Source organism: Garra rufa, chromosome 22 (assembly GCF_049309525.1).
Source record: "Garra rufa chromosome 22, GarRuf1.0, whole genome shotgun sequence".
Taxonomy (NCBI): domain Eukaryota; kingdom Metazoa; phylum Chordata; class Actinopteri; order Cypriniformes; family Cyprinidae; genus Garra; species Garra rufa.
In genome coordinates this window covers 4075377-4090201 of record NC_133382.1, presented here as the reverse complement: position 1 = coordinate 4090201, position 14825 = coordinate 4075377, and positions in this window count along the sequence as shown.

The window sequence follows — 14825 nt, the reverse complement described above, 5'->3', positions numbered from 1 at the left end:
GAGAGGATCTGAGCGTTTTACCAATCCCAGAGCAGGGAGGAGCAGCCTTTAAGCACAATTAACTGATAGTGAAGTGATCAACCAGATAATCAACTTAAAATGTTTAACCGCAATAGCTCACAGCAGCGGCCGTGTCTGTGCCAGTGCACTCAGACGTGTTTCACACACAAACACTCACACACTACTGTACTGCTGTGTCACATGACTGCATCTCTGACACTTACCCTGTGGGCAACAGGTCAGAAAGATCATTTCAGTAAAGCAAGCAGAGCTGCTGACCTTCATGCATTGTTTGCTTGGCTTTCGCTCATGTTGTGCCGTGCAGCGGGATCCTGTGTAATCGCTCCCTTGTTAGTGGAATATTAGCAGATCGAGTTTCTCTCTCACTTTATATCATCTCTCCACCAGTGTTTACAACATCGAACATGATATAAGCCTTCAGCATGTGACTATTCTCTCTGCTGCTTAACTTATTAAAAGCATTCTAAAAAAAATATTTCTTTAAGCTTCTACAATCGCAAATTCTCAGGTCAACTTTTTTTTTTTTTTTTTTTTTTTACATTTTTTACAATTTTACACACATTTCTGAATTTTAGTAGTTGTGCAGCCTTATGGTTTTATTCTTTGCTAAAATATTATACTTAATTCCAGGTTTTAAAAAAAAGACAAATCCCATTATTTAAAATAATTCTAATAAACAAATTACAGATTTGATTTTCATTATGACAATAACTGATTTATTTTTTAAGTTTTTTTTTTTTTTTTTTTACACAAAATGTCAATTACACATAGTTCATTCAAAAGTAACATTTCCATAATTTTTGCAAAGCAAAAAATGAAAATAATCAAGAAACAAACATTTTTAAATATCAGAGAACGTTCAGAGATAATGTGTTCTTAACTTATTAGAAGCATTCTGAAAACAAATTTCATTTAGCTTCTACATTCGCAGATTCTCAGGTCTCTAGTTTTTCTTTTTTTTAACAGTTTTCTACAATTTTACATACTTTTCTGAATTTAATAGTTGTGGAGCCTTATGGTTTTATTCTTTGCTAAAATATTATAATTAATTCCAGGTTTTAAAAAAAAGACAAATCCCATTATTTAAAATAATTCTAATAAACAAATTACAGATTTGATTTTCATTATGACAATAACTGATTTATTTTTTAAGTTTTTTTTTTTTTTTACACAAAATGTCAATTACACATAGTTCATTCAAAAGTAACATTTCCATAATTTTTGCAAAGTAAAAAATTAAAATAAACAAGAAACAAACGTTTTTAAATATCAGAGAACGTTCAGAGATGATGTGTTCTTAACTTATTAGAAGCATTCTGAAAACAAATTTCATTTAGCTTCTACATTCGCAGATTCTCAGGTCAAGTTTTTCTTTTTTTAACAGTTTTTACAATTTTACATACTTTTCTGAATTTAATAGTTGTGGAGCCTTATGGTTTTATTCTTTGCTACAATATCATAATTCCAGGTAAAAAAAAAAAACATTATTTAAAATAATTCTAATAAACAAATTACAAATGAGATTATTAGCATGACAATAGCTGATTTGTTTTAACGTTTTTTTTTTTACACAAAATGTAATTTACACATAGTTCATAGAACATTATTCTGAAACTTTTAAAATTTATTTTTAAAGAAACATTTCAGAATGTTTAGACAACATCCAAAAGTAACATTTCCATAATTTTTGCAAAGTAAAAAATGAAAATAATCAAGAAACAAACGTTTTTAAATATCAGAGAACGTTCAGAGATAATGTGTTCTTAACTTATTAGAAGCATTCTGAAAACAAATTTCATTTAGCTTCTACATTCGCAGATTCTCAGGTCTCTAGTTTTTCTTTTTTTTAACAGTTTTTAAAATTTTACATACTTTTCTGAATTTTATAGTTGTGGAGCCTTATGGTTTTATTCTTTGCTAAAATATTATAATTAATTCCAGGTTTTAAAAAAAAGACAAATCCCATTATTTAAAATAATTCTAATAAACAAATTACAGATTTGATTTTCATTATGACAATAACTGATTTATTTTTTAAGTTTTTTTTTTTTTACACAAAATGTCAATTACACATAGTTCATTCAAAAGTAACATTTCCATAATTTTTGCAAAGTAAAAAATTAAAATAAACAAGAAACAAACGTTTTTAAATATCAGAGAACGTTCAGAGATGATGTGTTCTTAACTTATTAGAAGCATTCTGAAAACAAATTTCATTTAGCTTCTACATTCGCAGATTCTCAGGTCTCAAGTTTTTCTTTTTTTAACAGTTTTTACAATTTTACATACTTTTCTGAATTTAATAGTTGTGGAGCCTTATGGTTTTATTCTTTGCTAAAATATACTTAATTCCAGGTAAAAAAAAAAAAAAAAAAAAAGACAAACCCCATTATTTAAAATAATTCTAATTAACAAATTACAAATTAGATTATTAGCATGACAATAGCTGATTTGCTTTTAACGTTTTTTTTACACATAGTTCATAGAACATTTTTCTGAAACTTTTAAATGTTATTTTTAAAGAAACATTTCAGAATGTTTAGACAACATCCAAAAGTAACATTTCCATAATTTTTGCAAAGTAAAAAATGAAGATAATCAAGAAACAAATGTTTTTAAATATCAGAGAACATTCAGAGACTATGTGTTCTTCATTTATTAAAAGCATTCTGAAAATAAAATTCTTTTAGTTGTGACAGTGCATTTTCAGCATTCACAGATTCTCAGGTCATGGAGTTCACTTCAACCATGTAAACAAGCATAAATATCATTTTTTACAGCTGTCTTTTGAAGTGCAGCATTCCCTCAAAAAGATTTTTTTTTTAATATAATAGTCTCCATTCTTCTTAAAGCCATTTTGCGAGGGCTTACTAAATTAATCCTTTGTAAATTAGCCTGAATTATAACGTCACGGATGACGCTTTGGCTTTAAACCATTACTTACACAAGCCAGGCATTACAAGTTATATAATTTCGATGATTTCTTTGAGCAGCAGACGGGTCACTCCAGGCTGGGCTTCCATCTTTCACAATGACTCATTCTGCAGGACGGGTGATCCTCACGGCTCACATGCGTATGCCTTATCCGGTTCTTCCTCAAAAAGGGATTCTGCACAGACCTTAGAGAGCCGGTTTGTTTTGAGTTTAGCAGAGCAGAATTAATCTGAGACAAAGCCCAGCTCTGTCAACTGGAACTGCGTTCCTATTAGTCAACATATTTCACAAAATGCATAACAAATGAGTATGAACTTTGTGTTTTGTTTGATTTCTCACATATTTTCATTTGTGACAGTGCAAACTTAACATATTAAAATTTAGGGAAAAAATCTGAGAAAAATAGATTAGTTATAAAATAATTAAAATAATGGTCTATTTTGTTTATTATAGTATTATGCTATTATTAAAGTTCTGCTTATTTCAAGGTTTCCACAGTTTCATTAAAAATTATTTAAAATGGCTGTAATTTTTGCTAAAATTAAGTGCTTATTTCTGAGGTTAAGTAAAACCTAATCAATAAATCTTCAATAATCTTTAAAAAAGAAACATTTAAAATAATTCTAGCCACAATTAAAAACAAATTACAAATTAAATTATAAGTGTTATTAATAAGTGATTTTTTTTTTTTGGTTTTGACATTTTTTACATCCATTTCTGAATTTAAGTATTTGTACAACCTTATGGTTTTATTTTTTGATCAAATATTATGCATAATTCCAGGTTTTAAATAAATCAAGAAAAAACCCATTATGTAAAATAATTCTAATAACAATTAAAAACAAATTAGAAATTAGATTATTTTAGATTATCAGCATGACAGTGAGTTTTAAAAAAAATGTACATACATTTTTGAACGAATTTTGCATTTTTGTCTAAAATATTACGCTTGTTTTTGTTGTTGTTGTTGTTGTTGTTTTTCATTTTACATAAATTTCTGAATTTTAGCTGTTGTGCGACCTTATGGTATTATCTTTTGCTAAAATATTATACTTTCTTCCAGGTTTAAAAAATAAGAAAAATCCAGATTTCTTTTTTACTTTTTCTTTTTTTGTTGTTTTTACAATTTTACATACATTTCTGAATTTTAGCTGTTGTGCGACCTTATGGTTTTATCTTTTGCTAAAATATTATACTTTCTTCCAGGTTTAAAAAATAAATCAAGAAAAATCCAGATTTTTTTTTTTTACTTTTTCTTTTTTTGTTGTTTTTACAATTTTACATACATTTCTGAATTGTAGCTGTTGTGCAACCTTATGGTTTTATTTTCTGCTAAAATATTATAATTAATTCCAGTTTTTTAAAAAATTAAGACAAATCCTATTATTTAAAATAATTCTAATAGCAAATAAAATCAAAATTACAAATTAGATTATCAGCATGACAATAAGTGATTTATTTGCATATTTATATAAAAATAAAGTTTTTTTTAAAAAATGTTCTAAATTGTTCCGTTATTTAAAATAATTCTAATAAAAATTACAAATTCGATTATCAGCATGACAAATTAAGTGAAAACGTAAAAATATTACATAAATTAATCTTAACCTCAGTCGTTGTTGTACAAAACTACAATATTAAAAAAAAAATCCTGTTATTAATAGAATACAGTAATACAAATTACAAAGTATTTTGTTTTTAATCATTTAGTTATTAATTAATTCTTAATTATTTTTCATTAATTGTATTAATTTCTTACATTTCACCTTATGGTTTTAATTTTTGCTGAAATGTTCTGTTTTTTCCATGTTTAAATATAATAATAATAATAATAATAAGTTAAGAAAAAACACATTATTTTGGTCTCAAACTTTTAGACCTGGTTATATTTGACTCTTTCTATCAAATATGACTGGTTGAAGTGTATTCAATTAGTGTTGGTCACTTATGGCAGATCATACATCACCTGGGCCACGTGAAAAAATATTGATTTCGTTTTACAAAAAGTGTCATATGGGTCCTCCAGTAGTGCCGACAGTCAATCATTCACCGTGTGCGTGTGAGTTGTTTGTGCACATCTGTAGGAAGTGGCGTGATTAATAGCCATTTTTGCATATAGATTGGATTTGGGCTGAACTCTCAGCCACGGCAGCATTTCATGTCAAAACGCTCTGTTACAATCCATGCTTTCTGTGCTTTATTGCTGAGCATAGAGAGATATTACATAAGGCAATCCCGGTAATGCATCCTGGGGATTTACGGAGAGAGATAAAGGAGGGGGAAGGACACCGGTTACTTAACACTAACCCACGGCTACGGCCTTTACCTGACCCGCCAACAACTCACACACATGACATGACCGAGACAAGCGGACGGCACAATGAAACAGCCACTTCATTATGAGGTTTATGCAATCTGAGTGCTCATACGGGACAATAAACACAATAATTCAGTGCTTTTATTTGTTGGGAGATAAGTGGATTGAATGTTAAAGCCAAAGTGAATCAATTCCTATTTACTTTTCAATCCATTTTACTTCCTGAATGTGATGAAAGAAGATATTCAAAAACGTATGCTGAGATTTTAAACTTCTAGAATGAAAAAATAACTTTTGTGAAAAAAAGCTTTATTTAATTGATAATAATTGGCAGATATTTAATTAAGGGGAGACACTGCAGGCAAAAAATACTTTTTCATGCACCTGTCAAGTTTAAGTTTTGGGGCTTTTTTGGTGTTTCATAAAGTGTTTTTTCAGACTAGTTGAAAGAAAACATCCAAAAGACATAGTTAAGTGTTTCTTTTATAGCCCTTTATCTATTTGTGTCAATAGATTTCAATTACAATGCAAGTTTTTAAAGGCTGTATTCTCAAAATGAGTTTTTCTCCTACAGTGAACCATAAATCTTCACTTCAGTAACACTTAGACACACAAAACTTTACATTTTTATCCTTGTCTATATCCTGAAGGTTTTTACAGATGGATTTGTTCATATATAATTTGCTTGATTTTATACAACATTTTATTCCCCCCAAAATTGTAAAAAGAAATATAGTTTTCTGCCTGTTCTAGGTATTTTCTGAATTATGGAGTGACAAAATGAGACCCAAAATACAAAAAAAAAAAAAACCAACAACAACATTTGACTCTAATATGTAAAATAAATAAATAAATAAATAAATAAATAAACAAGAATTTTGAAACTGACCTCATCCAGTGTTTAGATTTTTGTGCTAGAAATGTATGCAAATTAGTGCATATTTCATTACATAATGCCTCATTTGCATATTAAAACCTAACATTTTAGGAAACTTGTAATACAAAAAATATTTGCAATCAAAATAATCAACCAACTGAGTAAGTAAGATGATATTAGTTAATTTTTTTTACCCTATTCACATGCAGTGTCTCGCCTTAAATGTTATAAACACTAAAATAAAAATAAAAATATTCTTAAAAATGACACTATTTTCAAGCAGTTATCTCCTTCAGAAAAAAAAACAGATATAAAAACAAACTATATATACATTACCGCTCAAAAGATTGGGATCAGTAAGATTTTTAATGTATTTTAAGTTTCTAAGTTTCTAATACTCATCAAGGATGCGTTTATTTGATCAAAAATACAAAAAAAAGTAATATTGTGAAATATTATTACGAGGTAAAATAATGTTCTTCTATTTTAATATAGATTAAAAATCAAATTTATTTCTGTGATCAAATCTGAATTTTATGCTTATTATCAGTGTTGAAAAATATTTTTTGTGATATTTTTTTTTCTGGATTCTTTGATCAATAAAAGGTTAAAAAGAACAGTATTTATTTAAAATATAAATCTTTTTCTAACAATATACACTACTGTTCAAAAGTTTGGGGACTGTAAATTTTTATTCTTTCTTTTTTGAAAGAAATTATTACTTTTATTCACCAAATTAAATTATAAATTAATAAAAAGTGATAGCATAGATTTACGTTGTTTGAAAAGATTTAGATTTTGAATAAATGCTTTTTAACTTGTTATTTATCAAAGAATCTTGAAAAAAGTATCACAGGATCCAAAAAAATATTTGCTGGCACAACTGTTTCCAACATTGATAATAAAATTAATGAATCATTATATTAGAATGATTTCTGAAGGATCATTTGACACTGAAGACTGGAGTAATGGCTGATTTATAATATTAATGGTAAAATTATAAATCCATAATTTCCAACATTTGTTTAAGTTTTAACACTATCAAGTACAGTATGAAAACCAATGTTTATTTTGAGATTTGTACTTTTAACAGTGTTATGAATTAAATTATTAGTGTTTTAAAAGATTAAAGTAAATGTTTAATTGAATAGCTAATACCTGCCAAAACTGATAAATTAAATAAGCTTTTGTATTGAACAATAAACAATATAGTACCAAAAATATTCATTAGTGCAAATTTATTGAAATTTTCCCTCCTAATATTTAATCAAAAGTAATATTACCATAATTCAAAAAAAAATGGAATGTTCTATCAACATTTGCATAAGAATTATTTTTAAAAACGTATTTAAAATTTCAAAATGAATTTAAAATGGACACTTTACTTTGTTAATGCATGTTTCTGGTCTTATTGTTGTTGATTTATTCAGAGATGCACAATATTAATATTCCACCAATAATGCTGATAGTTATTTATGGCCTTAGAACAAGTGAATGGCAATATTATAAATACATAATATTTAGTTTAAAGCTAAATATTTACGTTTTAACATTATAATGTACAGTATGAAAACCAATATTTATTTTGAGATTTGTATTTTTTAACAGTGATATAAATTAAATTAATAGTGTTTTTAAAAAATACTGATCAATTAAATAATCTCTGAAGCTGAACAATAAACAATATTCATTAGTGAAAATTTATTTTAATTATTTAAATTTATTTAATCAAAAGTAACATTCCTATAATATTTGAAAAATAATAAAGTTAAATGTTACCTTAACCTTAAAAAAAAAAAGTTTTGAAACATTTTTAAAAAGGATGCTTTGAAGGTTCAGAGAATATTAAAAATAACGTTTTTATAACTTAAAGGGCACATATTGTTAGCTAGCACACATTTTGCATACACTACTTTTATACCATTTTTTTGTTGATTTATGGCCTTTTTTTGAAGGTTGACCTTTTTTGGAAACTCTGAAGATTCTTTGAAAATGATTTTTGTCATTTTGTGTGTTTGTGTTCACAGAAAACAGTGTACAAGTTTGAAGCAAGAACATACTGAGATCATTTTAATCTTACGGTGAAATGTTTCTTTAACCAACTTAATTTAAGACTAATGATAAAGCCATTTTTAGCAATGCAAAGGTTTGCTGAAGCCCGGAGAAAGCAGACGGCCCATCTCGTGTCTTTTCTCCTCCTCCTCCGCAGAGCACTTCAGATTGTCAGACTCTGTCTGTGCCTCCTGCTAGAAAGTTGTGATGAATCCTTTCCAATTTCACTTTCCGCTTGTGGAAGTGAGTCAATCAGTGCATTGTGCTGCAGAAGAGAAAAAAATTGGCTGTGAAATAAATTCAATCTGTGGAAAATGGCTGCGCTTTAGCAAGAGAGAGACTTGAATGTACCATCATCTACTCTGAATACCATCAAACAGTTGCCAGATTTGAGAAAAAAAAAAACTCAGGGTTAAATTCCCTTCCATATCTAATATTTGCTCTTGTGCATGAAGCTAAAAACAGGGTTCATACAAGCTGCTTTTTGAAATTTAAGGCCTGGAAAATCCTTGAAAATAGTCATATTCACGAAGAGGTACTTAAAAAGTGCTTGAATTATTAAAAGGCAGTGTATCTATGAAATAAGTGTTTACATTTTTACATCTTTTTACTTAAAATTCACACAATTCAACAAAAACAAGACTTTTTTTCGCTTATTTCAGTTAATGTCATAAAACCAGTGAGCTAAGCCAGTAGTAGTACTGATAGTGTCGTGTAAACATGGCTGAAGATGCAAAAAGAATAACAGATGGACATGAATCAATTGAGTGAGTCGTTTATGCTGGTTCCGCTCAGATTGATTCACTCATGACTTCGAGCATTCATTTTAAGTGATTCACTAGCAAAAGCCAGATTAAATTAAAAGAGCCATTCATTTTCGATTTTCGACATCACTTTTGGTTTTAAAAAACAAGTAGTGATGGATGACACAGAGCTTTTCGAAACTCAGAATCAGTTAAATCATTGCTTTGCAAAATGATTCACTGTTTCGAAGCATTTCAGTTGTTTCGCAAATCATTTGATTTAGATCGGAATGGGTTTTGCGAATTGAATGATTCAAATCAAACGATTCACGATCTGGAGATTCATGCACTACGAGTCCTGATCTGAAATGATGGTTCGCAAATCATTTGAATAAGATTGGAACTTCAGAGTGCGGAGTGTGAATCATTTGATTCAGATCGGAACTTCGGTGCAGGTTCGTGAATCATTTGATTCCGTTCAAGACTTCGGATTATGTATGGCGAATCATTTCTTTCAGATCAGAATTTCGGAGCAGTTTCACGAATCTTATGAAACTTCAGAGCATGGATTGAGAATCATTTGATTCAATTCGGGACTTTGGCGAATCGTGTATGGCGAATCATTTCTTTCAGATCAGAATTTCGGAGCAGTTTCACGAATCTTATGAAACTTCGGAGCATGGATTGAGAATCATTTGATTCAATTCGGGACTTTGGCGAATCGTGTATGGCGAATCATTTCTTTCAGATCAGAATTTCGGAGCAGTTTTGCGAATCTTATGAAACTTCGGAGCATGGATTGAGAATCATTTGATTCAATTCGGGACTTTGGCGAATCGTGTATGGCGAATCATTTCTTTCAGATCAGAATTTCGGAGCAGTTTTGCAAATCTTATGGGACTTCTGAGTGCGGATCGAGAATCATTTGATTCAATTCGGAACTTTGGTGAATCGTGCATGGCGAATCATTTCTTTCAGATCAGAATTTCGGAGCAGTTTTGCAAATCTTATGGGACTTCTGAGTGCGGATCGAGAATCATTTGATTCAGTTCGGGACTTTGGAGCATGTACGGCTTGAGAATCATTTGATTCAGATCAAAACTTCGGAGCAGTTTCATGAATCTTTTGAAACTTCGGAGCGCGAAACGAGAATCATTTGATTCAGTTCGGAACTTCGGATTGAGTATGGTGAATCATTTGTTTCAGATCAGAATTTCAGAGCAGTTTCGCAAATCTTTTGAATCTTTGGATCATTGATCAAGAGTCATTTGATTCAGGACTTTGGAGCATGTATGGCGAATCATTTGTTTCAGATCAGGATTTCAGAATGGTTTCACGAAATATATATATATATATATATATATATATATATATATATATATATAATAATTTTTTTCTTTTTTTATAACATAATAGTGTTATTTTTTGTGTATTATGTTATATTATTTTATATTATATTATAATAAATACCATAAAGAAGATATTTGTAATTAAAGCACTCAAAATTATTTTGGCAGAGAGATAAAAAACAGTATTTTTTTTATTTCAGTTGTGTTTTATTGTGTTTAATTTAATTTAATTTAATTTAATTATTTCATATTTTATTTTATTTATACATTTACAACCTAAAACAGAAAATAACACAATGGTGTCTTTTGTATATTATATTAAAATATTATATTATATTATATTATATTATATTATATTGTATTATAGTAACTGATTTTTTTATTAAACAGTAGAAAACATCAAACAATTAAGGCAGTAAAGTTCTAAAAACAAAACAGAGAGAAAAGAAAAAGTATACACAAAAACTAATCCCTTAAGAAAATTAACCATGATTTTACTATAGTAAAAGTGTAGACTTTGTAATACTTTAGTAGTAATAGTTGGCATGTTCCTCAATTTATTTTTGCCATTTTGTTTTATTAGTATATTTTTATTATTTATTATTTACTTTTTTTTTTTTTTTTTTTTTTAGAATTTGAAGGAGAAGACATTGCTTGATAGATGAGATCTCTGTTTGAAGTCCTTAAAAATCCAAAAAGTAGTGCTTGAAAATCCTTGAAAGTCCTGGAATTAAATTTTACAGTATCTCTACAAACCCTGTAAAAATCCCCACTAATCTTTGCATTGCTGTATGCAGGCTTGCTTTACGGTCATAACTCATATGCATTGATCAGTAGTGATTTCCAGGTTTTCTGACAGCACAATGACACGGACGTCCCTCTGGAGGAACGGCTGCCATAAATAGCAGCTGATGTGTTTATGATGAAGAGCTTTCCGTGTTTGGACCCGAGGGACATGGGCTTTAATCAGTCGTTTGGTAAACGACCCGCACCGTTAATGTTGAGAGTCAATGTTATTTGTGTGGAAATGAACTTATGTGATTCATCTCTTCCGCATACTGGACGTGTTTGAAATGACTTTTATGAATGAGCATTTTAATGAGTCCACAGTTGAACTGAGAAAGTGATTTCCGTACAGTAATTATGTTCCTCGCAGGCACTTTTGTACAGCTGCAGTGTTTGGGAAACCATGCTGCTCAATAAATGCACAGCTGATGATAATGTCATGTGCTGCATATTGATTGAGGCTGTATTAAACACACGCAAGTACAGTATAGTCCTCTGTGTAGGCCTAAAATAATGGGTGGGAACACTATTTTATCAATTTTCACTAGTAGCTATAGCATGTATATTAATATTATTACTATTACATATTAGTAGCATATCACCTGTTAAAAAGCACATTTTATTTTGGATCCCTCAATCCTTAACTCCCTTACTAGCTATTAATAAGCAGAAAATTGTGAGTTTATTGAGGTAAAAGTCGTAGTTAATCATTAATAGTGAGAATTAGACATTCAAATAATGTGTGAACTAATGGGCAATTTTAGTAATAAGAGACACATTAAAAATATATATATTAATTGTGTATATTATATAAATAAAATAAAATAAAATAAAATATATTTCTCTGCCAAAGTATTTTTGAATGTTTTAATTACAAATATCTTCATTATGGTATTTTAGAAATGTAATTGTTTATAATATAATATAATATACAAAAAATTACACCATTATGTTATTTTCTTTTGTAGGTGGTATAATGTAATAATATATATTTTACTGAAATGACACCATTATGTTATTTTCTTTTGTAGGTGGCAATTGTATTAATAAAATCAAGACCATTTTATGTCTCTGCCAAAATAATTTTGAGCGTTTTACGAATATCTTTATTATGTGATTTTAGGAATATAATTTCTTTATAATATAATATACAAAAAAATTACACCATTATGTTATTTTCTGTCATATGTGGTAATTGTATTTAAAAAAAAAAAAATTAAAATGAAAATTTTTATCTCTCTGCCAAAATAATTTAGGCTGTTTTAATTACAAATACAGTCATTATGGTATTTTAGAAATATAATTTATAATATAATATAATATACTAAAAATTACACAGTTAAGTTATTTTCCGGTTTATTTCATTGTTATTTTCTGCTGGTTGTAAATGTATTAAAATAAAATAAAATACAATAAAATACAATACAATAAAATAAAAATTTTAAATTAAATTAAATTGAATTAAATTAAAATCATTTTTGAGTGTTTTTAATTACGAATATCTTCATTATGAGATTTTAGGAATATAAATTTATTTACAATATAAAATAATATAATATACAAAATAATTACACTATTGCGTTATTTTCTGTTATACGTGGTACTTGTATTAATAAAATAAAATATAATAATAAAATAAAATAAATTTGAGTGTTTTAATTACAAATATAATATTTTATGTAATTTTATTTTCTGTTTTAGGTGACAATTGTGTTAATAAAATAATAATAATAATAATAATAATAATAATAAATATAAATAAATATATATATAACAAGAACTAGATTTTCCTATATACATATAGGTTTTAAAAAAGCAGAAAATCTAGTTCTTGTTTTTAACAGCTGTCTTTTACACAACCAAGTTTATATTTGCCATATCAGTTAATAATTATTGCATTAAAACAATAGCTGTATTTAATGGATATTCTCAATGATTTAAAATATATATTTTTGTAGTTTTGAGCTTATTTAAATATGTAGCCCAGCGGCATTCGTAATCATAAAGATACACGTTTGAGTATGTTTTGTAGTGACATACATTTACTTCTAGTTTCCGTGCAACTCCATGTATGTCAAAGATGTTTGAGGCAAAATTTCGAAGCTTTGCGCCGAAAGCTTTTCTGAATAAAGGAGTAAAACCCCAATTGTCACAGTCCCCATTTCACACATCACATCCAGACGGCGCTTCTCAGTGCCTTGAGGTTTGGGTAGCATATCACACACAAAATAATGAGTTCCAGAGCACATCTAATAAGCCGAAGCGACTGTAAAGTTCAGCGCACGCAGGAGGCTGCTGTTTATATAGGGCACCATCACTTTACTGTTGTCAGGAACGGGGTAATGCGGCTGATGATGGTTAATGAGCAGCCCGGCTCTCCTCCGTCTCATAGGTAATTTGGGATGAGATGTTAGATGCCACTTAAGATCTGCCGCTCTGACATTTGTCGCTGTCTGTGACACAAGGACTCTAAAAATAATCCTGGAGGAGATGCAGAGACTCACCCAGGTGCTCAAGGGCTGCTCTCGTATCGCTTCCTCTCAGTCCACATGATACGGATATATATGAGCGTGTTCATCCAGTTAACAGACTTTAATGGTCACATCTGTGTCAACATGGTGTTCGCTCAGCTGTTTGATCTCATAATGTTGTTCAAACATGACATGCTTAAAGTATTATTGCTGTTGATATTTGTTCATCCATTACATGTGAATTCACATTCACACTGATCTTTCATAAGTATCCAGTGTCTGAATCATATTTCACTGTAGAATGCAAAGAAAAAAGTTTATTTATAGATGTAGAAAAATATATGTGACCCTGGACCACAAAACCAGTCATAAGGGTCAATTGTTTTCTAAATTAAGATTTATACCTAATCTTAAAGCTGAATAAATAAGCTTTCTATAGATGTATGGTTTGTTAGGATAGGACGATATGTAACTATTTGAAAATTTGTAAAAAGATAAAAAAAAAAATTCCATGAAAGTTGTCCAAATGAAGTTCTTAGCTATGCATTTTACTAATCAAAAATTAAGTTTTGATATATTTACGGTAGGAAATTTACAAAATATGTTCATAGAACATGATGTTTACTTAATACCCTAATGATTTTTGGCATAAAAGTAAAATTTATCATTTTGGTTATTGCTACAAATATGTCTGCCAGTTTTGTTCTGACCAACTGAAAGAAAAAAAGTTTTACAATAAATTGCGCTACCAATGGTATGGAAACCATTTTCACCACTGAATAAAAAATGTAAAAAGGTTATTGCAACTTTTTATCTCATAATTCAGACTTTTTTTAGAGAGAATTGCATGATACAAACTCACAATTCTGACTTTCTTTCTCAGAATTGTGAGATACAAACTCGCAAATTGTGAGATATAATGTCCAGTTTTGAGTGGGAAAAACTGATGTTCTCATAATTGCAAGTTTATATCTCACAATTCTGACTTAATAACTCACAACTGTATGTTATTAAGTCAGATTTGCGAGAATTTGCAATTTGGAGAAAAAGTCACAATTTTGAGATATAAACTCACAATTCTGAGAAAAAAGTAACAATTTCGAAATATAAACTCACAACTGAGAAGAACGTCATAATTTCAAGATATAAATGTGCATTTCTGAGAAAAAAAGTCAATTTCGAAATATAAACTCAATTCTAAAAGAAAGTCAATTTTGAGATATAAACTTACAATTCAGAAAAAGTCACAATTTTGAAAAAAGCCAGAAGTCAGAA